Source organism: Mobula hypostoma, chromosome 26 (assembly GCF_963921235.1).
Source record: "Mobula hypostoma chromosome 26, sMobHyp1.1, whole genome shotgun sequence".
Taxonomy (NCBI): Eukaryota; Metazoa; Chordata; class Chondrichthyes; order Myliobatiformes; family Myliobatidae; genus Mobula; species Mobula hypostoma.
The window spans coordinates 6,267,732-6,295,282 of record NC_086122.1 but is presented as its reverse complement, the minus strand read 5'-3'; positions in this window follow the sequence as shown (position 1 = coordinate 6,295,282).

Genomic DNA, 27,551 nt, shown 5'->3' with positions numbered 1-27,551 from the left:
AGGTTAGTTAGGAAGGTTCAATTGTTAGGCATTAATATCGAAATAGTAAAATGGATTCAGCAGTGGTTAGATGGGAGATGCCAGAGAGTAATGGTGGATAACTGTGTCTCAGATTGGAGAACATTGTGTAATGGTGTGCCTCAAGGATCTGTACTGGGTCCAATGTTGTTTGTCATACATATTAATGATCTGGATGATGGGGTGGTAAATTGGATTAGTAAGTATGCAGATAATACTAAGATAGGTGGCGTTGTGGATGATGAAGTAGGTTTTCAAAGCTTGCAGAGAGATTTAGGACAATTAGAAGAGTGGGCTGAAAGATGGCAGATGGAGTTTAATGCTGAAAAATGTGAGGTGCTACATTTTGGTAGGATTAATCAAAATAAGACATACATGGTAAATGGTAGGGCATTGCTGTAGAACAGAGGGATCTAGGAATAATGGTGCATAGTTTCCTGAAGGTGGAATCTCATCTGGATAGGGTGGTGAAGAAAGCTTTTGGTATGCTGGCCTTTATTAATCAGAGCATTGAGTATAGGAGTTGGGATGTAATGTTGAAATTGTATTAAGTTATTGATAAGGCCAAATTTGGAGTATTGTGTACAGTTCTGGTCACCGAATTATAGAAAAGATGTCAATAAATTTGAGAGAGTACAGAGGAGGTTTACTAAAATGTTGCCTGGGTTTCATCTCCTAAGTTACAGAGAAAGGTTGAACAAGTTAGGTCTTTATTCTTTGGACCATCAAAGGTTGAGGGGGGACTTGATAGAGGTGTTTAAAATTATGAGGGGGATTGATAAGAGTTGACGTGGATAAGCCTTTTCCATTGAGAATGGAGGAGATTCAAACAAGAGGACATGAGTTGAGAGTTAAAGGGCAAAAGTTTAGGGGTAACATGAGGAGGAACTTCTTTACTCAGAGAGTGGTAGCTGTGTGGAATGAGCTTCCAGCAGAAGTGGTTGAGGCAGGTTCGATGTTGTCTTTTAAAGTTAAATTGGATAGCTATATGGACAGGAAAGGAATGGAGGGTTATGGGCTGGGGACAGGTCAGTGTGACTAGGTGAGAGTAAAAGTTCAGCAGGAACTAGAAGGGCCGAGATGGCCTGTTTCCGTGCTGTAATTGTTATATGGTTATATGGTTATATATCACTCCGGAGAAACATTGTATCATTTCTTAATGCATGTATGCATTTCTAAATGACAATAAAAAGAGAACTGAGTGTTCTAATAATCTAAAGTAACCAGAAGTTAACTGCTATACGGCAACTCTGGAACAGCTCTTAAAAGAGGAAATGCAAAGACAGTTCTTAAAGTGGTAAATTTGAACACAGTTCTTAGAATGGTAAATTCAAAAGTCCAAGAGATTTATACAGTCAATTAGGAGAGACTTTCCTGAAGTAAAGAATTCCTCGAACACATCACGTTACTGCTGATTCCAGAGGGAACCTGCCTTGTCCGCAGGATTCACCATGACGGAAATAAAACGTTTAAAGAAACTGACCTTTTCCTCTATCGAGCTTTACTCGATTCCTTCAGGTTCAGTAACTTAGTAATGTCTTCACTCTCCAATACTACTGAAAAGGTACACCAACAAAGCTGGCAGCTATTGGTGAAACTGCCAGCCCAACACTTCTGCACCTCACAATAGAATGTAAAACTCTGTTTTAAAACTAAACTGCGTCATGGGATGAATACGCAGCATATCAGAGTATCTGACTGACAATCTAACTGAAAATAACTGCGTCACCAGGGGTCTCCCTTTTATACACCTGTTGTGAACAGATCATCATGTGACCTCACTGGCGGGAAAATTACATCATGTGACCTCCGCAAGACTATTCATCAACCTCATAAGACAGTCACAAGGTATCCATGAAGTCTGTAACAGCAGTCATTCACTGTCCACAGAGTGTCGTACACTGTGTCCGCAGTCATTCACTGCCAGAGTGTCAAACACTGCGTCCACAGTCACTCACCATCCACAGAGAGGCATACACAGTATCTGCATTCATTCACCATGCGCAGAGTGTCATACACTGTGTCCGCAGTCATTCACTGTGTGCAGAGTGTCGTACACTGTGTCCGTAGTCGTTCACCGTACACAGAGTGTCGTACACTGTGTCCGCAGTCGTTCACTATGCACAGAGTGTCGTACACTGTGTCCGCAGTGTCACGTGACCGGCAACAATGAATATGCAGGTTTCATAAAAACAAACAAACATTTATTGACCTTTGCTCAAAAATATCAAAACGTACTCAAACGACTAACTTAAGTCAGAGGGAGGAGAAGATGGCGGCGCAATAACAGCGCATACGACCACATCGGTGGTGATGTCTGTTATCTGTCAAGTAGGGGACCGTGCACAATTCTGATTTGATGGAGACAGACGTGAGAGCACAGAGGAACAACTGGAAGACTTTTGAAATGCCTGCTTCGGTGACGCTGCTACTGTGTGGTAACCAGAATCTCTGGAGCAGAAGGCCACGAAATCCTCGGCTTTGCATCTTTCAGCGGCCAGGGCGAGGTCGAAGGCACTCGGCAGTGGATGGCACTCGGGTGGCTGTATCAGAGAGGCTGGTCGGAAGCTCGGAGTTTTCGGATGGACGGACAGTGTCGGCTATGGTCGGTTGCTTCCAAGGCATCGGCAAGTTGATGGTGCCGAGAGGTTTATGGCAGGGAGTTTCTCCCTTTTGCCGCCTGCTATCGGGGACTCAGAAGTCGATCGACTGGGGGACTTTTGAGACTTTATTTACCGTGCCCATGGTTTGTTCTTCATCAAATTATGGTATTGCTTTGCACTGCTGTAACTATATGTTATAAATATGTGATTCTGTCAGTGTTAGTCTTTGGTTTGTCCTGTTTTCTGTGATATCACTCCGGAGAAACATTGTATCATTTCTTAAGGCATGTATGCATTTCTAAATGACAATAAAAAGAGGACTGGGTGTTCTAATAGTCTAAAGTAACCAGAAGTTAACTGCTACACAGCAACTCTGGAACAGTTCTTAAAGGAGTAAATGCAAAAACAGTTCTTAAAGTGGTAAATTCCAATATAGTTCTTACAATGATAAATTCGAAAGTCCAAGAGATTTATACAGCCAATTAGGAGAGACTTTCCTGAAGTAAAGAATTCCTCGAACACGTCACGTTACCGCAGATCTCAGCCGGAACCTGCCTTGTCCGCGGGACACTGCACAAGCTTTACTGCTTTAGCAGAGGTTATCTCATGCAGATCACTCTTTCTTGAATAAAGATTCAAAAATGGTTGATCCTCTCCAATATCGCCGAATGATATCAGCTTGACTCATTGTAATCACTTGTAATCATTTTCCAATGTTCTATAGATTCGGGATCAGTTCCTGTGGATTGGAGGGTGGCTAATGTTGTCCCTCTCTTCAAGAAGAGAGGAAGAGAGAAAACAGGGAATTATAGACCGGTTAGCCTGACATCGGTGGTCGGAAAGATGCTGGAGTCAATTATAAAAGATGAAATTTCAACACATCTGGATAGCAGTAACAGGATCAGTCCGAGTCAGCATGGATTTACGAAGGGAAAATTGTGCTTGACTAATCTTCTGGAATTTTTTGATGATGTAACTATGAAAATGGATGAAGCAGAGCCAGTGGATGTAGTGTACCTGGACTTTCAGAAAGCCTTTGATAAAGTCCCACATAGGAGATTAGTGGGCAAAATTAGGGCACATGGTACTGGGGGCAGAGTACTGACATGGATTGAAAATTGGCTGGCTGACAGAAAACAAAGAGTAGCGATTAACGGGTCCTTTTTGGAATGGCAGGTGGTGATCAGTGGGGTACCACAGGGTTCAGTGCTGGGACCGCAACTGTTTACAATATATATTAATGACTTAGATGAGGGAATTAAAAGTAACATTAGCAAATTTGCCGATGACACAAAGCTGAGTGGCAGTGTGAAACGTGAGGAGGATGTTATGAGAATGCAGGGTGACTTAGACAGGCTGGGTGAGTGGGCGGATGCATGGTAGATGCAGTTTAATATGGATAAATGTGAGGTTATCCACTTTGTTGGTAAGAACAGGAAGGCAGATTATTATCTAAATGGAGTCAAGTTAGGAAAAGGGGAAGCACAACGAGATCACAAGATCTAGGTGTTCTTGTACATCAGTCACTGAAAGTAAGCATGCAGGTACAGCAGGCAGTGAAGAAAGCTAATGGCATGCTGGCCTTCATAACGAGGGGAATCGAGTATAAGAGCAAAGAGGTCCTTCTGCTGCTGTACAGGGCCCTGGTGAGACCACACCTGGAGTACTGTGTGCAGTTTTAGTCTCCAAGTTTGAGGAAGGGCATTATTGCTATTGAAGGAATGCAGCGTAGGTTCACAAGGTTAATTCCTGGGATGGTGGGACTGTCATATGTTGAAAGATTGGAGCGACTGGGCTTGTATACTCTGGAATTCAGAAGGCTGAGAGGGAATCTTATTGAAACATATAAGATTATTGAGGGATTGGACACGCTGGAGGCAGGGAGCATGTTCCCGCTGATGGGTGAGTCCAGAACCAGAGGCCACAGTTTAAGAATAAGGGGTAGGCCATTTAGAACAGAGTTGAGGAAAAACTTTTTCACCCAGAGAGTGGTGGATGTATGGAATGCTCTGCCCCAGAAGGCTGTGGAGACCAAGTCTCTGAATCCTTTCAAGAAAGAGATGGATAGAGCTCTTAAAGATAGCGGAATCAAAGGTTATGGGGATAAGACAGGAACTGGATACTGATTGTGGATGATCAGCCACGATCACAGTGAATGGTGGTGCTGGCTCAAAGGGCCGAATGGCCTACTCCTGCACCTATTGTCTATTGTCTATTGTCTATTGACTCGATTTCTTCAGGTTCCGTACCTTCGTAATGTCTTCACTCTCCAATACTACTGAATGGGTACACCAACAAAGCTAGCAGCTATTGGTGTAACTGCCGGCCAAACACTTCTGGACCTTAAAATAGAAAGTAAAACTACGTTTTAAAACTAAACTGCGTCTTGGGACGAATACGCAGCATAGTGCAGTTTCTGACTGACGATCTAACTGAAAATAACTGCGTCACCAGGGTCTCCCTTTTATATACCTGTTGAGAACAGGTCATCATGTGACCTCACTGGCGGGAAAATTACATCATGTGACCTCCGCAAGACCATTCATCATCCTCATAAGACAGTCACAAGTTATCCGTGAATTATGTAACAGCAGTCATTCACTGTCACAGAGTTTTATACACTGTGTCCGCAACAATGAATATAGAATTGAGTCAGGTTTTATAAAAATAAACAAACATTTATTCACCTTTGTTCAAAAATAGCGAAATGTACGTAAACGATTAACTTAACCGGAATTTAACTGCTATACGGCAACTCTGGAACAGTTTTTAATAGGTCAATGTGAAAACATTTCATAAAGTGGTAAATTCGAACACAGTTCTTAGAATGGTAAATTCGAAAGTCCAAGAGATTTATACAGTTAATTAGGAGAGACGTTGCTGAAGTAAAGAATCCCTCGAAGACATGATGTTACTGCTGATCCCAGCCGGAACCTGCCTTGTCCACAGGATTCATGAGGACGGAAATAAAACGGTTTAAAGGAACTGACCTCTTCCTCTGGAGAATAGACACTGCACAATCCTTCTTGCTTTAGCAGAGGATATCTCAAAATGCAGGTCGCTTTTTCCTAAACGAAGATTCAATAAAGGTCGATCCCCTCCAAAACCGCCGAATGATATCAGCTTAACTCGCCTTGGCAAATTCCTGTACTTTGGTAAGATCTTCATTCTCCAATACTACTTACAATAGAAAGTAGAACTCCACTTTAAAACAAAACTGTGTCATAAGACGAATACACAGCATCGCAGAGTATCTGACTGACGATCTAATTGAAAATAACTGCGTCACCATGGGTCTCCCTTTTATATACCTGTTAATAACAGGTCATCATGTGACCTCACTGGCGGGAAAATTACATCATGTGACCTCGGCAAGACCATTCATCATCCTCAGTAGACAGTCACAAGATATCCATGAAGTATGTAACAGCAGTCATTCACTGTGCACAGTGTCGTACACTGTGTCCGCAGTCATTCACCATGCGCAGAGTGTCGGACACAGTGTTCGCAGTCATTCACCGTGCGCAGAGTGTCGGGGACACTGTCAGCAGTGTTACATACCACAAGAAGATCTTGCGATTTTCTTGTAGGAATGATGTAATTGCCTTTTGGAGGTCACCTGATGTAATTTTCCTGCCCATGTGAGGTCACGTGATGACATGTTCACCACGGGTATCGAAGGGAAGACCCCAGCTGATGCAGTTAGTTTTCCAGCTAGAACATTAGTCAGTGTTTCTGTTCCATTGCGTATTTGTTTTATGATACAGTTTCACTTTTAAAACGGAGTGTTACATCCTATTGTGAGGTACAATAGTGCTGGATTGGCAGTTTACCCATTTCTTCAGATTTGTCGATGTACCTTTTCAGTAGTATTGGAGAGTGAAGAATTTATCAAAGTACAGGATATGAAGGATTAAGAGAAGTTGGTATCGTTCGGCAGTTTAAGAAAGGATCGACCCTATTGAGTCTTCGTTGAAGAAGTAGTGAGCTGCGTCGAGGATAACTCTTGCCAAAAGAGGAACGTAGATCATACAGGATTAACTGCCGACGGGACATCAACCGTCTCGACTTCACCGCACCTTGTTCCAACCTCACTCCTTCGGAACGCTCTGCTCTCCACTCCCTCCGCACTAATCCTAACCTTATTATTAAACCCGCCAATAAGGGGGGTGCTGTTGTAGTCTGGCGTACTGACCTCTACCTTGCCGAGGCACAGCGACAACACGCGGATACCTCCTCTTATTTACCCCTCGATCATGACCCCACTAAGGAGCACCAGGCCATTGTCTCCCACACCATCACCAACTTTATCCGCTCAGGGGATCTCCCATCCACTGCTACCAACCTTATAGTTCCCACACCTCGCACTTCCCGTTTCTACCTCCTACCCAAGATCCACAAACCTGCCTGTCCTGGCCGACCTATTGTCTCAGCTTGTTCCTGCCCCACTGAACTTGTTTCTGCATACCTCGACATGGTTTTATCCCCCCTTGCTCAATCAATTCCTACCTATGTTTGTGACACTTCTCATGCTCTTAAACTTTTCGATGATTTTAAGTTCCCTGGCCCCCACCGCTTTATTTTCACCATGGATGTCCAGTCCCTATATACTTCCATCCCCAATCAGGAAGGTCTCCAAGCTCTCCGCTTCTTTTTGGATTCCAGACCTAATCAGTTCCCCTCTACCACCACTCTGCTCCATCTAGCGGAATTAGTCCTTACTCTTAATAATTTCTCCTTTGGCTCTTCCCACTTCCTCCAAACTAAAGGTGTAGCTATGGGCACCCGTATGGGTCCTAGCTATGCCTGTCTTTTTTTTTGGCTTTGTGGAACAATCTATGTTCCGTGCCTATTCTGGTATCCGACCCCCACTTTTCCTTCACTACATCGACGACTGCATTGGCGCTGCTTCCTGCACGCATGCTGAGCTCGTTAACTTCATTAACTTTGCCTCCAACTTTCACCCTGCCTTCAAGTTTACCTGGTCCATTTCTGACACCTCCCTCCCCTTTCTAGATCTTTCTGTCTCTATCTCTGGAGACAGCTTATCTACTGATGTCTACTATAAGCCTACTGACTCTCTCAGATATCTGGACTATTCCTCTTCTCACCCTGTCTCTTGCAAAAATGCCATCCCCTTCTCGCAATCCCTCCATCTCCGCCTCATCTGCTCTCAGGATGAAGCTTTTCATTCCAGGACGAGGGAGATGTCCTCCTTTTTTAAAAGAAGGGGCTTCCCTTCCTCCACCATCAACTCTGCTCTCAAACGCATCTCCCCCATTTCACGCACATCTGCTCTCACTCCATCCTCCCGTCACCCCAATAGGAATAGGGTTCCCCTGGTCCTCACCTACCACCCCACCAGCCTCTGGGTCCAACATATTATTCTCCGTAACTTCCGCCACCTCCAACGGGATCCCACCACTAAGCACATCTTTCCCTCCCCCCTCTCTCTGCTTTCCGCAGGGATTGCTCCCTACGCGACTCCCTTGTCCATTCGTCCCCCCCATCCCTCCCCACTGATCTCCCTCCTAGCACTTATCCTTGTAAGCGGAACAAGTGCTACACGTGCCCTTACACTTCCTCCCTTACCACCATTCAGGGCCCCGGACAGTCCTTCCAGGTGAGGCGACACTTCACCTGTGAGTCGGCTGGGGTGATATACTGCGTCCGGTGCTCCCGATGTGGCCTTCTATATATTGGTAAGACCCGACGCAGACTGGGAGATCATTTTGCTGAACATCTACGCTCTGTCTGCCAGAGAAAGCAGGATCTCCCAGTGGCCACACATTTTAATTCCACATCCCGTTCCCATTCTGATATGTCTATCCATGGCCTCCTCCACTGTAAAGATGAAGCCACACTCGGGTTGGAGGAACAACACCTTATATTCCGTCTGAGTAGCCTCCAACCTGATGGCATGAACATTGACTTCTCTAACTTCCGCTAATGCCCCACCTCCCCCTCGTACCCCATCCATTATTTATTTACACACATTCCTTCTCTCTCTCTCCTTTTTCTCCCTCTGTCCCTCTGACTATACCCCTTGCCCATCCTCTGGGTTTTCCACCCCTCCCCCTTTTCCTTCTCCCTGGGCCTCCTGTCCCATGATCCTTTCATATCCCTTTTGCCAATCACCTGTCCAGCTCTTGGCTCCATCCCTCCCCCTCTTGTCTTCTATCATTTCGGATCTCCCCCTCCTCCTCCTCCCACTTTCAAATCTCTTACTAGCTCTTCCTTCAGTTAGTCCTGATGAAGTGTCTTGGCCTGAAACGTCGACTGTACCTCTTCCTAGAGATGCTGCCTGGCCTGCTGCGTTCACCAGCAACTTTGATGTGTGTCGCTCATACAGGATTTGCTCGCCAGAAGAAAGGTCAGTTGCTTTTAAGCTGTTTATTTCCTTCGTCATTAACCCTTTGGACAGAACTAGCAGGAAAGTCGCGTCTATGAAGAAATCCTTCTCCAGAGAAGTCTCTCCCAATTGAATGTATAAATCTGTTGGACTTTCGAATTTACCACTTTAAAAACTGTATTTGACTTTACCACTGTTTTCGCATTTATCGCTTTAAGAACCAGTACCGAGTGGCAATTTGTTGAATGGCCGCATAGCGGTTAACTTCCGGTTAAGGTTTTTCATTTTTTTAATTGTTTATCTGTGTTTAATAAATGTTTGGTTGTTTTTATATAACCTGTCTCGATTTATATTCACTGTTGCCGGTTACATAACATAAATTGTGGGGGCTCGTTCAGATTTTTCTTGGCGGTTGATCGGGACAGGACTACGCAAGCGCATGCAAGTCAGTCCGTGAGTCAGTGGGAGTATTTAAAAGAGAGCAGTTTGACGAAGCGGGCGACAGGGTAGAGGGAGACAGAGTAGGAAGGTTTTGGCTCGAGAGGCTTCGGTGAGCAGAGGCTGAGGACGAGCTTCACTCCAAGTGAGGACCCCTCGAGAGTCTTCGGCGAGGAGACTACGCCACAGTTGGAGAGGGTGAGAAGTGGTGAAGAGATGACTGCTAGGCTGATTCAGTGTGCTGCGTGCATGATGTGGGAGGTCAGGGACACTGATAGTGCCTCTGGCTCCTACACCTGTGGAAAATGTGTCCAGTTTCAGCTTCTGAAGGACCGTGTTGCAGCACTGGAGAGGCAACTGGAAGACCTTAGGTTGATCCGGGAAAACGAGAGTTTTCTGGACAGGACCTACAGTGAGGTCGTTACACCCAGGATACAGGAAGAGAGTAGGAGGATGACGATGAGCAAGGAAAGGATGCTTGAAGTACAGGAGACCCCGGGGGATGTGCCACTCGTAAACAGGTTCACCCTCTTGGAAGCTGTCGGGACAGAAGATGATGCCAGCCTGAGAGGCGGTCAGGTCTGCGAGTCAACAATTGGCACTGAAGCAAAGCCGAGGAGACGGACGTCAGGCAGAGCCGTGGTAGTAGGGGACTCCATAGTGAGAGATACAGAAAGGGGTTTCTGTGGCAACAGGCAAGATTTAGGGATGGTGTGTTGCCTCCCTGGTGCCGGGATCCAGGATGTCACGGACCGATTGCAGGGAATCCTCAAGAGTGAAGGTGAACATCCGGAAGTGGTGGTGCATGTCGGCACAAATGATGTGGGGAGGAAGAGGAAAGGCATTCTACAGCGTGACTTCAGAAAACTCGGAAGAAGGCTGAAAAGCAGGACTTCCAGGGTGGTTATCTCCAGTTTGCTTCCAGTTCCTCGTGCTGGAGTGGGTAAGAACAGGGAGATAATGGATCTGAATGTGTGGCTGAGGAACTGGTGCAGGAAGCAAGGATTTACATTCTTGGACCACTGGGGTATGTCTCGGGGTAAGGATGAATTGTACAAAAGGGATAGGTTGCACCTTAATAAGCGGGGCCTCAGCATTCTGGCAGGCAGGTTTGCCTCTGCAACACGGGTGTGTTTAAACTAAGTAGTGGGGGGGAGGGGACGAACTGGAAACATAAGGATGGAGATAAAGGGAAAGTGAGAATAAGAAAAGTTAAGACAGACAGCAGAATCAACAGAGCAGAAAGCTCAAGAAGGGATCGTACAGTATGGCCAAGTGAAATAGGAATTGATATGGGAGGTGAGGGGAGTAATGAATTAAACGTATTATATATGAATGCATGGAGTATAAGAAATGAAGTAGATGAGCTTGAAGCACAGTTGGAAATTGGTAAGTATGATGTTGTGGGATTAACAGAGACATGGCTTCAATTAGACAGGGCCTGGGAAAAGGATATTCAAGGGTATACATCCTATCGAAAGACTGATGGGCAGAGGGGGTGGGGTGGCTCTGTTGGGGAGGAATGATATTCAGTCCCTTGCGAGGGGGGACATAGAATCAGGAGACTTAGAGTCAGTATGGATAGGACTGAGAAATTCTAAGGGTAGAAAGACCCTAATGGGAGTTATCTACAGGTCCCCAAACAGTAGTCTGGATGTAGGGTGTAAGTTGAATCAAGAGTTAAAATTGGTATGTCACAAAGGTAATGCTACAGTTGTTATGGGGGATTTCAACATGCAGGTAGACTGGAGGAATCAGGTTGGTACTGGACCCCAAGAAAGGGAGTTTGTGGAGTCCCTCTGAGATGGATTCTGAGAACAGCTTGTACTGGAGCCTACCAGAGAGAACGCAATTCTAGATTTAGTGTTGTGCAATGAACCGGATTTGATCAGGGACCTTGAGGTAAAGGAGCCATTAGGAGGTAGTGACCATAATATGATAAGTTTTAATCTACAATTTGAGAGGGAGAAGGGGAAATCGTGCTTGACTAATCTTCTGGAATTTTTTGAGGATGTAACTATGAAAATGGACAAGGGAGAGCCAGTGGATGTAGTGTACCTGGACTTTGATAAAGTCCCACATAGGAGATTAGTGGGCAAAATTAGGGCACATGGTATTGGGGGCAGAGTACTGACATGGATTGAAAATTGGCTGGCTGACAGAAAACAAAGAGTAGCGATTAATAGGTCCCTTTCGGAATGGCAGGTGGTGACCAGTGGGGTACTGCAGGGTTCAATGCTGGGACCGCAGCTGTTTACAATATATATTAATGATTTAGATGAGGGAATTAAAAGTAACATTAGCAAATTTGCTCATGACACAAAGCTGAGTGGCAGTGTAAAATGTGAGGAGGATGTTATGAGAATGCAGGGTGACTTGGACAGGCTGGGTGAGTGGTCAGATGCAGTTTAATGTGGATAAATGTGAGGTTATCCACTTTGGTGGTAAGAACAGGAAGGCAGATTATTATCTAAATGGAGTCAAGTTAGGAAAAGGGGAAGTACAACGAGATCTAGGTGTTCTTGTACATCAGTCACTGAAAGCAAGCACGCAAGTACAGCAGGCAGTGAAGAAAGCTAATGGCATGCTGGCCTTCATAACAAGGGGAATTGAGTATAAGAGCAAAGAGGTCCTTCTGCAGAGGTACAGGACCCTGGTGAGACCACACCTGGAGTACTGTGTGCAGTTTTGGTCTCCAAATTTGAGGAAGGACATTCTTGCTATTGAGGGAGTGCAGCGTAGGTTCACAAGGTTAATTCCGGGGATGGCGGGACTGTCATATGTCGAAAGATTGGAGCAACTGGGCTTGTATACTCTGGAATTTAGAAGGCTGAGAGGGGATCTTATTGAAACATACAAGATTATTAAGGGATTGGACACACTGGAGGCAGAAAGCATGTTCCCGCTGATGGGTGAGTCCAGAACCAGAGGCCACAGTTTAAGAATAAGGGGTAGGCCATTTAGAACAGAGTTGAGGAAAGACTTTTTCACCCAGAGAGTGGTGGATATATGGAATGCTCTGCCCCAGAAGGCTGTGGAGGACAAGTCTCTGGATGCTTTCAAGAAATAGATGGATAGAGCTCTTAAAGATAGCGGAATCAAAGGTTATGAGGATAAGGCAGGAACTGGATACTGATCGTGGATGATCAGCCATGATCACAGTGAATGGTGGTGCTGGCTCGAAGGGCCGAATGGCCCACTCCTGCACCTATTGTCTATTGTCTATTTTGTTCCAAATTTTTGAGCTTAAGTGCTTGTTGAATTGCCATTCTGATTTGGAAAAGGGAAATACCCGATTTTTTTTTTTAGTTTGATTGGTGTGTGAGTGGTATTCGGCAGCAACGAATATTGACGACTTTATGGATTCACGTGACCCGGAGTTTTTTGCGAATGCGAGAAAATCTGTTGTATTGGAGATTGCTAGAAGGTTGGATATTAAGGGAATTACGGAAGAGTACCACAAAGACCTTAATTCAAAGAAAAATTGCTGAGCATTATATAAGTTTGAAAAGGTTTGAGGATGAGGTGTTAGATAGGTTTCCAATGAGTAATCTGGAAATGCAGTTACATCTTGAACAAATAAAGTTAAAGCAATTAGAAGCTGATTTGGAAAGAAGTCGGTTAGAAGCTGAAAATAAACAGAAGGAATTCGAGGCTAGAGAAGCCCATAAAATAAGGGAATTTAAAGAAAGAAAAGCTGAAAACCAGAGGAAATTTCAGCTAGAGGTGGAGAAATTAAAGTCCGGAAATCAGTCTTCTGGTTCTAAGAAACAGTTTATTGCTAGTCGTAAGGTTATTTTGGCTCCTCCGTTTAATGAAGCTGAAGTGGACAAATATTTCCAGCATTTCGAAACTGTGGTTCTGAGTTTAGGGTGGCCAAAAGAGCAATGGCCAGTGATGTTACAAAGTGTAATTAAAAGAAAGGAACAACAAGTTTATACAGCTTTAAATGCTGAGTAAGCACTGGATTATGATATTGTTAAACAGCATATATTAAAGACATATGAGCTGGTTCCAGAAGCGTATAGAGAAAGATTCAGAAATTTGAAGCAATCTGTGGAAAAAAACTTATGTGGAATTTGCCTACGAGAAATTGTATGTTTTGAGAGATGGGTTTCCTCTAAAAATGTGAATGGGGAGTATAATAAATTAAAAGAGTTGATTTTAATGGAGGAATTTAAAAGGAGCATTCCTGTTGAAGTGAGGACATACTTAAATGAAAGGGACACTGCTACATTGCAGGAGATTGCTAAATTAGCTGATGAGTATGCTTTAATTCATAAGAATAAATTTTCTCCGGGTAGAACCTTTAAAAGGAAAAATAGCACAGAGAGTCAAGGTAAACCAGAAATTAAACCTGAAGTTAGTGAGAAAAGTAAGGATGAAGGGAGACATGTGAAGTAAAGACATTTTGGTATTATTTGTAATTATTGTAAGAAACCTGGACATGTAATAACTAACTGTTTTCAATTGAAGAAGAACGAGAAGGAAGCAGTTCCAGATGCTTGTGTGCAGCATATTGAAACACCTGTAAATCCACAGGGTTCGATAAATACAAATGAAGCTTTGTTAGAGTCTGACCAAGTTAAGAGGGATATGAATATTTTATAACAGACGGATTTGTATCCTTGAAAGGAGGATCCAATTCAGTACCAATAAGAATACTTAGAGATACTGGAGCTTCTCAATCACTAAGATTAGACAGTGTGCTAAGGTTTAGTGATGAGTCTGACATTGATGAGGTAAACTGTATAAGCGGAGTTGGGAGAGCCCTTATGCCAGTACATTTACATAGAGTAAATTGAAGTTCAGGAGTAGTTACAAGGGTTGTTAAAGTAGGACTACAACCCAGTTTACCTGTGAATGACGTTTCTCTTTTGTTAGGGAATGACTTAGCAGGTGGACAAGTTTTTCCTGAAGTGCATTTAACAATAAATCCTAATTCTGAGGAACCACAGAGGGATTCTAACACAGATTCTTCCTGTGTTGTAACAAGAGCTATGGCTAAAAAGACTGACGTACAGGATGAGGTTGTTACACATGACTGTTCAACTCAAGATTCGAATTTTGAGGATGTGTCAGAAACTATTCTTACCTACATTATTTGATCAGGATTTTGGTAGTAAGTCTGACCATGAAGATTTGTCTTTATCTCGGAAAGAGATCATAGCAGAGCAGGGCAGCAAACCTGAGATAGTTAAATTAAAGGAACAAGCTCTTCCAGATAGTGAAATTGAGAAGGTGCCAGTAGGATATTATTTTGAAAAGGGAGTATTAATGAGAAAAGTGGAGATCGCCTATAATTCCTACTAGTGAGGAATGGGAAGTTAATCACCAGGTAGTAGTTCCTAAAATTGTGGGTAAACCTAATCAAGTTACTCCAGTGGCCCCACTGCAACCAATTTCAGCATTTGGTGAGCCGTTCTCAAAAATCATTGTAGACTCTGTAGGTCCTCTGCCAAAAACTAAACCTGGACATCAATATTTGTTAACTATTACGTGCACAGTGTCTAGGTTTCCAGAGGCAGTACCTCTTAGGAATTTAACAGCCAAAACTGTGACAAAGACTCTTATAAAATTCTTTACATATTTTGGGTTACCTAAGGCAATACAATTGGATCAAGGTAGTAATTTTATGTCTGGATTGTTTCAGCAGATAGTTTATAAACTGGGAGTAAAACAGATTATCTCATCAGCCTATCATCTAGAAACACAAGGAGCCTTGGGGAGATTCCATTCTACATTAAAAACTATGATTAGTACATATTGTGTGGAAAATGAAAAGGACTGGGATGAAAGTGTGCATTTACTACTTTTTGCAGTAAGGGAGGCAATACAGGAATCATTAGGTTTTAGTCCTTTCGAACTTGTGTTTAGGCATAGAGTTCGAGGACCTTTGGCCTTGTTGAAGGAACAGTGGATTAATAAAGAGGTATGCACTAATTTGCTAGATTATGTTTTAAAATTTAAAGAAAGATTATATAAAACTTGTAGCTTGGCAAAGGAAAATTTAAAATTGGCTCGAGAGAAGATGAAGACTTGGTATGATAAGGAAGCTAGGATGAGGTCATTTAAGCCTGGAGATAAGGTGTTGATTCTTTTCCCGGTGCAAACGAACCCATTACAAGCCAAATTCCATGGTCCTTATGAGATTAAATCTAAGTTAAATTATGTGGATTATGTGGTAAAAACCCCAGATCGGAGAAAGACAACACAGTTGTGTCATATAAATATGATAAAACCGTATTGTGAGAGAGGGATTGCTACTATGACTGTTGTGATCAATAATGAGTCTGATATTTATAAAAACTTAAGGGATGATTCATCTGAAACTCATTTTAAACCCAACGTTATTTGGGTTTAAAATAACCCAAATTACCAAATTCAAAAATTCTAGAAAATATTGATGAGAAATTAGCTCATTTACAGCCAGAGCAGAGAGAGCAGATGAAAGAGATAATTTTTAAATATAGAAATTTATTTCCAGACATTCCTAGAAGAACCACCGTAGCTTCACATGATGTAGATGTTGGAGACGAAAAACCCATAAAGCAATATCCATATCCGATGAACAGGGAAAAATGTGAACTTGCTGAACAAGAAATTAAGTATATGTTAGCGAATGATATTATTAGACATTCTAATTCGAATTGGAGTTCAGTGCGTGTTATGGTGCCTAAGCCAGACAATAGTATTAGGTTTTGTACAGATTACAGAAAGGTGAATGCTGTGACAAAAACTGATGCATATCCAATCCCTAGGGTAGGCGATTATGTGGATAAAGTTGTACAAGCCAAGTTCCTTACAAAGATTGATTTGTTGAAAGGTTATTGGTGTGTTCCATTGACGGATAGAGGAAGAGAGATTTCTGCATTTGTAACCCATCTGGGTTATATGAATGTAATTTTCTACCATTTGGGATGAAGAATGCACCAGATACTTTTCAGAGGATGATTAATAGTGTGATTCATGGATTAAAAGATACAGATGCTTATATTGATGATTTAGTTACAGGAATTAATATGTTCAAAGCTCATATTACTGAGGCGGAGAAACTATTTGAGAGACTTTCAAAGGGTAACTTAACTATTAACTTAACTAAAAGTGAATTTGGGCATGCCACAGTGACTTACCTTGGTTATGTTGTGGGTCAAGGAAAATTAGCTCCTGTTCAAGCAAAAGTTCAGGCAATTTTAGAAGTACCCACTCCAACTGGTAGAAAAACTCTCAGAAGATTCTTGGGTATGGTAGGATATTACAGAAAATTTTGTAAGAAATTTGCGATTATTGCTCTTCCATTAACTAATCTCTTGGAGAAAAATGAAAAGCTTGTTTGGACAGAGTCTTGTCAGGAAGCATTTGATAAGTTGAAAACTATAATATGTAGTCAACCTGTAATCAAATCTCCTGACTTTGAAAACCATTTTTGTTAGCTGTAGATGCCAGTGATGAAGCTGCAGAAGCAGTGTTACTTCAAAGAGATGAGGGTGATGAAATTGACCGTCCGGTAGCTTATTTTTCTAAGAAATTTAATGCCCATCAAAGCAATTATTCAACAATAGAAAAGGAATTATTATCCCTTGTTTTGGCTTTACAACGTTTTGAAGTGTATGTTAGTACTACTCATAAACCACTGACAGTTTATACCGATCATAATCCGTTAGTGTTTTTGAGTAAGATGAAGAACAAAAATAGTAGATTAATAAATTGGAGTTTGTTACAGGAGTACAATATTTTGATCACTCATATTAAAGGTAAAGATAATGTGATCGCTGATCGTCTATCTAGATGTAAAATATACAATGAACTTTTTTTATGGAGTGGTAGTTTAACATTTGTAACACTCCTACTGTATATTAGTTTGTAAAGTGCTGAAAGATAAGACTGTGTATATTGTGTATGTTGTAAATATTATACCTTTATATTTTTTTGTGTAAATTGTTAATTGTTAAAATTTTGTTCCTTAAGAGAACAAAATTTTTTTTGTTGGAGGGAGGTGTTACATACCTCAAGGAGATCTTGTGACTTTCTTGTGAGAATGATGTAATGCTCTTTCGGAGGGCACCTGATGTAATTTTCCCACCTATTTAAGGTCACGTGATGACATGTTCACCACGGGTATCAAAGGGAAGACCCCTGCTGATGCAGTTAGTTTTCCAGCTAGAACGTTAGTCAGTGTCTCCGTTCCATTGCGTATATTTTTATGACGTAGTTTGATTTTTAAAACGGAGTGTTACATTCTATTGTAAGGTACAATAGTGCTGGATTGGCAGTTTACCCATTTCTGCCAGATTTGTTGTACCTTTTCAGTAGTATTGGAGAGTGAAGACTTTATCAAAGTACAGGATATGAAGGATTAAGAGAAGTTGGTATCATTTGGCAGTTTAACAAAGGATCGACCCTATTGAGTCTTCGTTGAAGAAGTAGTGACCTGCATGGAAGATAACTCCTGCCAAAAGAGATTGGTAGTTCATGCAGGATTTGCTCGCCAGAAGAAAGGTCAGTTGCTTTTAAGCTGTTTATTTCCTTCGTCATGAATCCTTTGGACAGAACCAGCAGGAAAGTCATGCCTATGAAGAAATCCTTCTCCAGAGAAGTCTCTCCCAATTGAATGTATAAATCTGTCGGACTTTCGGATTTACCATTTTAAGAACTGTATTTGACTTTACCGCTTTAAGAACTGTTTTCGCATTTATCGCTTTGAGAACCAGTAGCGAGTGACGATTTGTTTAACAGCCGCATAGTGGTTAACTTCCGGTTAAGGTTTATCATTTGTTTTTTATTGTTTATCAGTGATTAATAAATGTTTGGTTATTTTTATATACCCTGACTCGATTGATATTCATTGTTGCCGGTTACGTAACAGCAGTCATTCAAAATCCACAGAGTGTCGTACACGATGTCCGCAGTCATTCACTGTGCACAGAGTGTCGTACACTATGTCCACAGACACTCAATGTGCACAGAGTGACATACGTTGTGCCCGCAGACATTCACTGTGCACAGACTTATACACTGTGTCCGCAGTTATTTACTGTCCACAGAGTGTTTTACACTGTGTCCACAGTGTCATGTGACCGTCAACAAAGAATATAGAATTGAGCCAGGTTTTATAAAAAAAATAAACATTTACTCACCTTTCCTCGAAAATAGCACTGCTATACGGCAACTGTGGAACAGTTCTTAAAAGGGTAAATGCGAAAACGATTCTTAAAGTGGTAAATTCGAACACGGTTCTTATAATGGTAAATTCGAAAGTCCAAGAGATTTATACCGTCAATTAGGGGAGACTTTCCTGAAGTAAAGAATTCCTTGTGTATGTCACGTCACCGCTGATCCCAGCAGGACCCTGCCTTGTCCGCAGGATTCACCACGATGGAAATAGAACAGTTTAAAGAAACTAACCCTATCCTCTGTAGAATAGACACTGCACAACCTTTACTGCTTTACCAGAGGTAATCTCATGCAGATCACTCTTTCTTGAATGAAAATTCAATAATGGTCGATCCTCTCCAATATCGCTGAACGATATCAGCTTGACTCGATTTCTTCAGGTTCCATACCTTAGTAATGTCTTCACTCTGCAATACTACTGAAAAGGTACACCAACAAAGCTGGCAGCTATTGGTCATCATGTGACCTCACTGGCATGAAAATTGCATCATGTGACCTCCGCAAGACAATTCATCATCCTCAGAAGACAGTCACAAGATATCCATGAAGTATATAACAGTAGTCATTCACTGTACACAGAGTGTCATACACTGTGCCCACAGTCACTCACTGTCCACAGACTGTCGTACACTGTGTCCGCAGTCATTCACTGTCCACAGAGTGTCGAACAATGTGTCTGCTGTCATTCACTGTCCACAGAGTGTTTTACACTGTGTCCGCAGTATCATGTGACCGGCAACAATGCATATAGAATTGAGTCAGATTTTGTAGAAACAAACAAACGTTTATCACCTTTGTTCAAAAATAGCGAAATGTATTTAAATGACTAACTTAACCTGAAGTTAACTGCTGTACGGCAACTCTGGAACAGTTCTTAAAAGGGTCATTGCGAAATCAGTTCTTAAAGTGGCAAATTTGAACACAGTTCTTAGAATGGTAAATTTGAAAGTCCAAGAGATTTATACAGTCAATTAGGAGAGACTTTCCTGAAGTAAAGAATTCCTCAAAGACATGACGTTACTTCTCATCCCAGCCGGAACCTGCCTTGTCCGCAGGATTCACGACGACGGAAATAAAACGGTTTTAAGAAACTGATCTTTTCCTCTGTAGAATAGACACTGCACAACCTTTACTGCTTTAGCAGAGGTAATCTCATGCAGATCACTCTTTCTTGAATGAAGATTCAATAATGGTTGATCCTCTCCAATATCGCCAAACGATATCAGCTTGACTCGATTTCTTCAGGTTCCATCCCTTAATAATGTCTTCACTCTGCAATACTACTGAAAAGGTACACCAACAAAGCTGGCAGCTATTGGTGAAACTGCCGGCCCAACACTACTGTACCTTACAATAGAAAGTAAAACTCCGTTTTAAATCTAAACTGCATCATGGGACGAATAGGCAGCATAGCGGAGTATCTGACTGACGATCTAACTGAAAATAATGGTGTCCCAGGGGTCTCCCTTTTATATACCTGTTGAGAACAGGTCATCATGTGACCTCACTGGGCGGGAAAATTACATCATGTGGCCTCCGCAAGACCATTCATCATCCTCATAAGACAGTCACAAGATATCCATAAAGTATGTAACAGCAGTCACTCACTGTCCACAGAGTATCATACACTGTATCCGCTGTCTTTCACTGTCCACAGAGTGTCGTATACTGTGTCCGCAGACATTCACTGTCCACAGAGTGACATACACTGTGTCCGTTTGTCATTCACAGTGTCACGTCACAGGCAAAAATGGAAATAGAATTGAGTCAGGTTTTATAAAAACAAACAAACATTTATTCACCTTTGCTCAAAAATAGCGAAATGTACTTAAACAACTAAATTAACCGGAAGTTAACTGCTATACGGCAACTCTGGAACAGTTCTTAAAAGGGTAAATGCGAAAACTGTTTTTAAAGTGGTAAATACGAACACAGTTCTCCAAATGGTAAATTCAAAAGTCCAAGAGATTTATACAGTGAATTAGGAGAGACTTTACTAAAGTAAAGAATTCCTCAAACACATCACCTTACCGCTGATCCCAGCCAGAACCTGCTCTGTTGGCAGGATTCAGGACGACGGATATAGAACGGTTTAAAGAAACTGACCTTTTCCTCTGTAGAATAGACACTGCACAACCATTACTGCTTTATCAGAGGTAATCTCATGTAGATCACACTTTCTTGAATGAAGATTCAATAATGGTTGATCCTCTCCAATATCGCCGAACGATATAGAACATTGAACATAGAATAGTACAACACATTTGAGGCCCATCGGCACACAATGTTGTGCCGACCCTCAAACTCTGCCTTCCAATCACCCCCCCCACCTTAAATCCCTCCATATACCTGTCTAGTAGTCTTTTAAACTTCACTAGTGTATCTGCCTCCACCACTGACTCAGGCAGTGCATTCCACGCACCAACCACTCTCTGAGTGAAATACCTTCCTCTAATATCCCCCTTGAACTTCCCACCCCTTACCTTAAAGCCATGTTCTCTTGTATTGAGCAGTGGTGCCCTGGAGAAGAGACGCTGGCTGTCCACTCTATCTATTCCTCTTAATATCTTGTACACCTCTATCATGTCTCCCCTCATCCTCCTTATCTCCAAAGAGTAAAGCCCTAGCTCCCTTAAACTCTGATCATAATCTCTAAACCAGGCAACATCCTGGTAAATCTCCACTGTACCCTTTCCAATGCTTCCATATCCTTCCTATAGTGAGGTGACCAGAACTGGACACAGTACTCCAAGTGTGGCCTAACCAGAGTTTTATAGAGCTGCATCATTACATCGCGACTCTTAAACTCTATCCTTCGACTTATGAAAGCTAACACCCCATAAGCTTTCTTAACTACCCTATCCACCTGTGAGGCAACTTTCAGGGATCTGTGGACATGTAGCCCTGGAACACTCTGCTCCTCCACACTACCAAGTATCCTGCCATTTGCTTTTTACAGCTTGTCTCGATTTCTTCAGGTTCCGTACCTTCGTAATGTCTTCACTCTCCAATACTACTGAAAAGGTACACCAACCAAGCTGGCAGCTATTAGTGAAACTGCCGGCCCAACACTTCTGCAACTTACAACAGAAAGTAAAACTCCAGTTTAAAACTAAACTGCGTCATGGAACGAATACGCAGCATAGCGGAGTATCTGGCTGACCATCTAACTGAAAACTAACTGCGTCAACAGAGGTCTCCCTTTTTTATACCTGTTGAGAACAGGTCATCATGTGACCTCACTGGCGGGAAAATTACATCATGTGACCTCCGCAAGACCATTAATCATCCTCATAACACAGTCACAAGATATCCATGAAGTATGTAACAGCAGTCACTCACTGTGCACAGAGTGTCATACAAAGTGTCCACAGTCATTCACCGTCCACAGAGTACCATACACTGTGTCTGCAGTGATTCACTGTACACAGAGTGTCGTACACTGTGTCTACAGTCATTGACTGTCCACAGAGTATCCTACACTGTGTCCGCACTGTCACGTGACCTGCAACAATGAATATAGAATTGAGTCAGGTTTTAAAAATCAGCCAAACATTTATGAACCTTTGCTCAGAAATAACAAAATGTACTTAAACGACTAACTTAATCGGAAGTTAACTGCTATACGGCAACTCTGGAACAGTTCTTAAAAGGTAAATGCAAAAACAGTTCTTAATGTGGTAAATTTGAACAGAGTTCTGAGAATGATAAATTCGAAAGTCCAAGATATCTATACAGTAAATCAGGAGAGACTTTCCTGAAGTAAAGAATTCCTCGAACACGTCACGTTACCGCTGATCCCAGCCAGAATCTGCCTTGTCCGCAGGATTCACGACAACGAAAATAAAACGGTTTTAAGAAACTGACCTTTTCCACTGTTGAATAGACACTGCACAACCTTTTCTGCTTTAGCAGAGGTAATCTCATACAGATCACTCTTTATTGAACGAAGATTCAATAATGGTTGATCCTCTACAATATCGCTGAATGATACAGAACATTGAACACAGAATAGTACAACACATTACAGGCCCTTCGGCCCACAATGTTGGGCCGACCCTCAGACCCTGCCTCCCATATAACCCCCCACCTTAAATTCCTCCATATACCTGTCTAGTAATCTCTTAAACTTCACGAGTGTATCTGCCTCCACCACTGACTCAGGCAGTGCATTCCATGCACCAACCACTCTCTGAGTGAAAAACCTTCCTGTAATATCCCCCTTGAAATTCACACCCCTTACCTTAAAGCCATGTCCTCTTGTATTGAGCAGTGGTGCCCTGGAGAAGAGGCGCTGGCTATCCACTCTATCTATTCCTCTTAATATCTTGTACACCTCTATCATGTCTCCTCTTATCATCCTTCTCTCCAAAGAGTAATGGTGTAACTCCCTTAATCTCTGATCATAATCCATACTCTCTAAACCACGCAACATCCTGGTAAATCTCCTCTATACCCTTTCCAATGCTTCCACATCCTTCCTATAGTGAGGCGACCAGAAATTGACACAGTACTCCAAGTGTGGCCTAACCAGAGTTTTATAGAACTGCATCATTACATCATGACTGCACGCAGCATAAGAAATAAGGTGGATGATCTTGTTGTACAGCTACAGATTGGCAGGTATGATATTGTGGCCATCACTGAGACGTGACTAAAGGATGCATGTCTCTGGGAGCTGAACATACAAGGATACACGGTGTATCGGAAGGATAGGAAGGTAGGCAGAGGGGGAGGCGTGGCTCTATTGGTAAGAAATTATATTAAATCATTAGAAAGAGGTGATATAGGATCGGAAGGTGCAGAATCTTTATGGGTTGAGCTGAGGAATAGCAGGGGTAAAAGGACCCTGATGGCAGTTATTTATAGGCCTCCAAACAGCTGCAGGGATGTGGACTACAAATTACAACAGGAAATAGAAAAGGCTTGTCAGAAGGGCAGTGTTATGACAATTGTGGGGGATTTTAACATGCGAGTAGATTGGGAAAATCAGGTCGGCACTGGATCTCAAGAGAGAGAATTTGTAGAATGTCTGCGAGATGGCTTTTTAGAACAGCTTGTTGTTGAGCCCACTAGGGGATCGGCTGTACTGGATTGGGTATTGTGTAATGAACCGGAGGTGATTGGACAGATTGAGGTGAAAGAACCCTTAGAAGGCAGTGATCATAACACGATTGAATTCACTGTGAAATTTGAAAAAGAGAAGCCGAAATCTGATGTGTCGGTATTTCAGTGGAGTAAAGGAAACTACAGTGGCATGAGAGAGGAACTGGCCAAAATTGACTGGAAAAGGACACTGGCGGGAAAGATGGCAGAGCAGCAGTGGCTGGAGTTTATGCGAGAAGTGAGGAAGGTACAAGACAGGTATATTCCAAAAAAGAAGAAATTTTCGAGTGGAAAAAGGATGCAACCGTGGTTGACAAGAGAAGTCAAAGCCAAAGTTAAAACTAAGGAGAGGGCATACAAGGAAGCAAAAATTAGTGGGAAGACAGAGGATTGGGAAGTCTTTAAAACCTTACAAAAGGAAACCAAGAAGGTCATTAAGAGAGAAAAGATTAACTATGAAAGGAAACTAGCAAATAATATCAAAGAGGATACTAAAAGCTTTTTCAAGTATATAAAGAGCAAAAGACAGATGAGAGTAGATATAGGACCGATAGAAAATGATACTGGAGAAATTGTAATGGGAGATGAGGAGATGGCAGAGGAACTGAACAAGTATTTTGCATCAGTCTTCACTGAGGAAGACAGCAGGGTACCGGACACTCAAGGGTGGCAGGGGAGAGAAGTGTGCGCAGTCACAATTAGACAGAGAAAGTACTCAGGAAGCTGAATAGGCTAAAGGTCGATAAATCTCCTGGACCAGATGGAATGCACCCTCGTGTTCTGAAGGAAGTAGCTGTGGAGATTGCTAAGACATTAGCGATGATCTTTCAAAAGTCGATAGATTCAGGCATGGTTCCGGAAGACTGGAAGATTGCAAATGTCACTCCGCTATTTAAGAAGGGGGCAAGGAAGCAAAAAGGAAATTATAGACCTGTTAGCTTGACGTTGGTGGTTGGAAAGTTGTTGGAGTCGATTGTCAAGGATGAGGTTACAGAGTACCTGGAGGCATATGACAAGATAGGCAGAACTCAGCATGGATTCCTTAAAGGAAAATCCTGCCTGACAAACCTATTACAATTTTTTGAGGAAATTACCAGTAGGCTAGACAAGGGAGATGCAGTGGATGTTGTATATTTGGATTTTCAGAAGGCCTTTGACAAGGTGCCACACATGAGGCTGCTTAACAAGATAAGAGCCCATGGAATTACAGGAACGTTACATACGTGGATAGAGCATTGGCTGATTGGCAGGAAACAGAGAGTGGGAATAAAGGGATCCTATTCTGGTTGGCTGCCGGTTACCAGTGGTGTTCCGCAGGATCCGTGTTCGGGCTGCTTCTTTTTACATTGTACATCAATGATTTGGATTATGGAATAGATGGCTTTGTGGCTAAGTTTGCTGACGATACGAAGATAGGTGGAGGGGCCGGTAGTGCTGAGGAAACGGAGAGTCTGCAGAGAGACTTGGATAGATTGGAAGAATAGGCAGAGAAGTGGCAAATGAAGTACAATGTTGGAAAGTGTATGGTTATGCACTTTGGCAGAAAAAATAAATGGGCAGACTATTATTTAAATGGGGAAAGAATTCAAAGTTCTGAGATGCAACGGGACTTGGGAGTCCTCGTACAGGATTCCCTTAAAGTTAACCTCCAGGTTGAGTCGGTAGTGAAGAAGGCAAATGCAATGTTGGCATTCATTTCTAGAGGAATAGAGTATAGGAGCAGGGATGTGATGTTGAGGCTCTATAAGGAGCTGGTGAGACCTCACTTGGAGTACTGTGGGCAGTTTTGGTCTCCTTATTTAAGAAAGGATGTGCTGACTTGGAGAGGGTACAAAGAAGATTCACTAGAATGATTCCGGGAATGAGAGGGTTAACATATGAGGAACGTTTGTCCGCTCTTGGACTGTATTCCTTGGAGTTTAGAAGAATGAGGGGAGACCTCATAGAAACATTTCGAATGTTAAAAGGCATGGATAGAGTGGATGTGGCAAAGTTGTTTCCCATGATGGAGGAGTCTAGTACGAGAGGGCATGACTTCAGGATTGAAGGGCGCCCTTTCAGAACAGAAATGCGAAAAAAATTTTTTAGTCAGAGGGTGGTGAATCTATGAAATTTGTTGCCACGGGCAGCAGTGGAGGCCAAGTCATTGGGTGTATTTAAGGAAGAGATTGATAGGTATCTGAGTAGCCAGGGCATCAAAGGTTATGGTGAGAAGGCGGGGCAGTGGGACTAAATATGATAAAATGGATCAGCTCATGATAAAATGGTGGAGCAGACTTGATGGGCCGAATGGCCTACTTCTGCTCCTTTGCCTCATGGTCTTATGGTCTTATGGACTCTTAAACTCTATCCCTTGACTTATGAAAGCTAACACCCCTAAGCTTTCTTAACTACCCTATCTACCAGTGAGGCAACTTTCAGGAATCTGTAGACATGTACCCCCAGATCCCTCTGTTCCTCCACACTACCAAGTATCCCGCCATTTACTTTTTAACAGCATGACTCTATTTCTTCAGGTTCCGTACCTTACTAATGTCTTCACTCTCATGTGACCTCACTTTCGGGAAAATTACATCATGTTACCTCTGCAAGACTATTCATCATCATCATAAGACGGTCAGAAGATATCCAGGAAGTACGTAACAGCAGTCATTCACTGTGCACAGAGTGTCGTACACTGTGTCCACAGTCATTCACTGTCCACAGAGAGTCATAAACTGTGCCCGCAGTGACTCACAGACCACAGAGTGTTGTAAACTGTGTCCACAGTTATTCACAGTGTACAGAGTGTCATACACTATGTCTGCAGTTATTCACTGTGCACAGAGTTTCGTACACTGTGTCCGCAGTCATTCACTGTACACAGTGACCGGCAACAATGAATATAGAATTGAGTCAAGTTTAAGAGAAACAAACAATCATGTATTCACCTTTGCTCAAAAATCGTGAAATGTACTTAAACAACTAACTAAACCGAAAGTTAACTGCTATACAGCAACTCCGGAACACTTCTTAGAAGGGTCAATGCGATAACAGTGGTAAATTCGAACACAGTTCTTTGAATGGTGAATTCGAAAACCCAGGAGATTTATACAGTCAATTAGGAGAGACTTTCCTGAAGTAAAGATTTCCTCGAACACGTCACGTTACCACAGATCCTAGCAGGAACCTGCCTTGTCCGCAGGATTCACGACGACGGAAATAAAACGGTTTAAAGGAACTGATCTTTTCCTCTGTAGAATAGAGACTGTACAACCTTTTCTGCTTTAGCAGAGGTAATCTCTTGCAGATCACTCTTTCTTGAATGAAGATTCAATAATGGTCGATCCTCTCCAATATCGCCAAACGATATAGAACATAGAACATAGAATAGTACAGCACATTACAGGCCTAAGGCCCATAATAGTGTGCAGACCCTCAAACCCTGCCTCCCATATAACCACCCCACCTTAGATTCCTCCATATACCTGTCTAGTAGTCTCTTAAACTTCACTAGTGTATCTACCTCCGCCACTGACTTAGGCTTTGCATTCCATGCACCAACCACTCTCTGAGTAAAAAACTTTCCTCTAATATCCCCCTTGAACTTCCCACCCTTTACCTTAAAACCATGCCCTCAGTATTGAGCAGTGGTGCCCTGGGGAAGAGGTGCTGGCTATCCACTCTATCTATTCTTCTTAATATCTTGTACACCTCTATCATGTCTCCTCTCATCCTCCTTCTCTCCAAAGAGTAAAGCCCTAGCTCCCTTAATCTCTGATCATACTCCATACTCTCTAAACCAGGCAGCATCCTGGTAAATCTCCTCTGTACCCTTTCCAATGCTTCCACATCCTTCCTATAGTGAGGCGACCAGAACT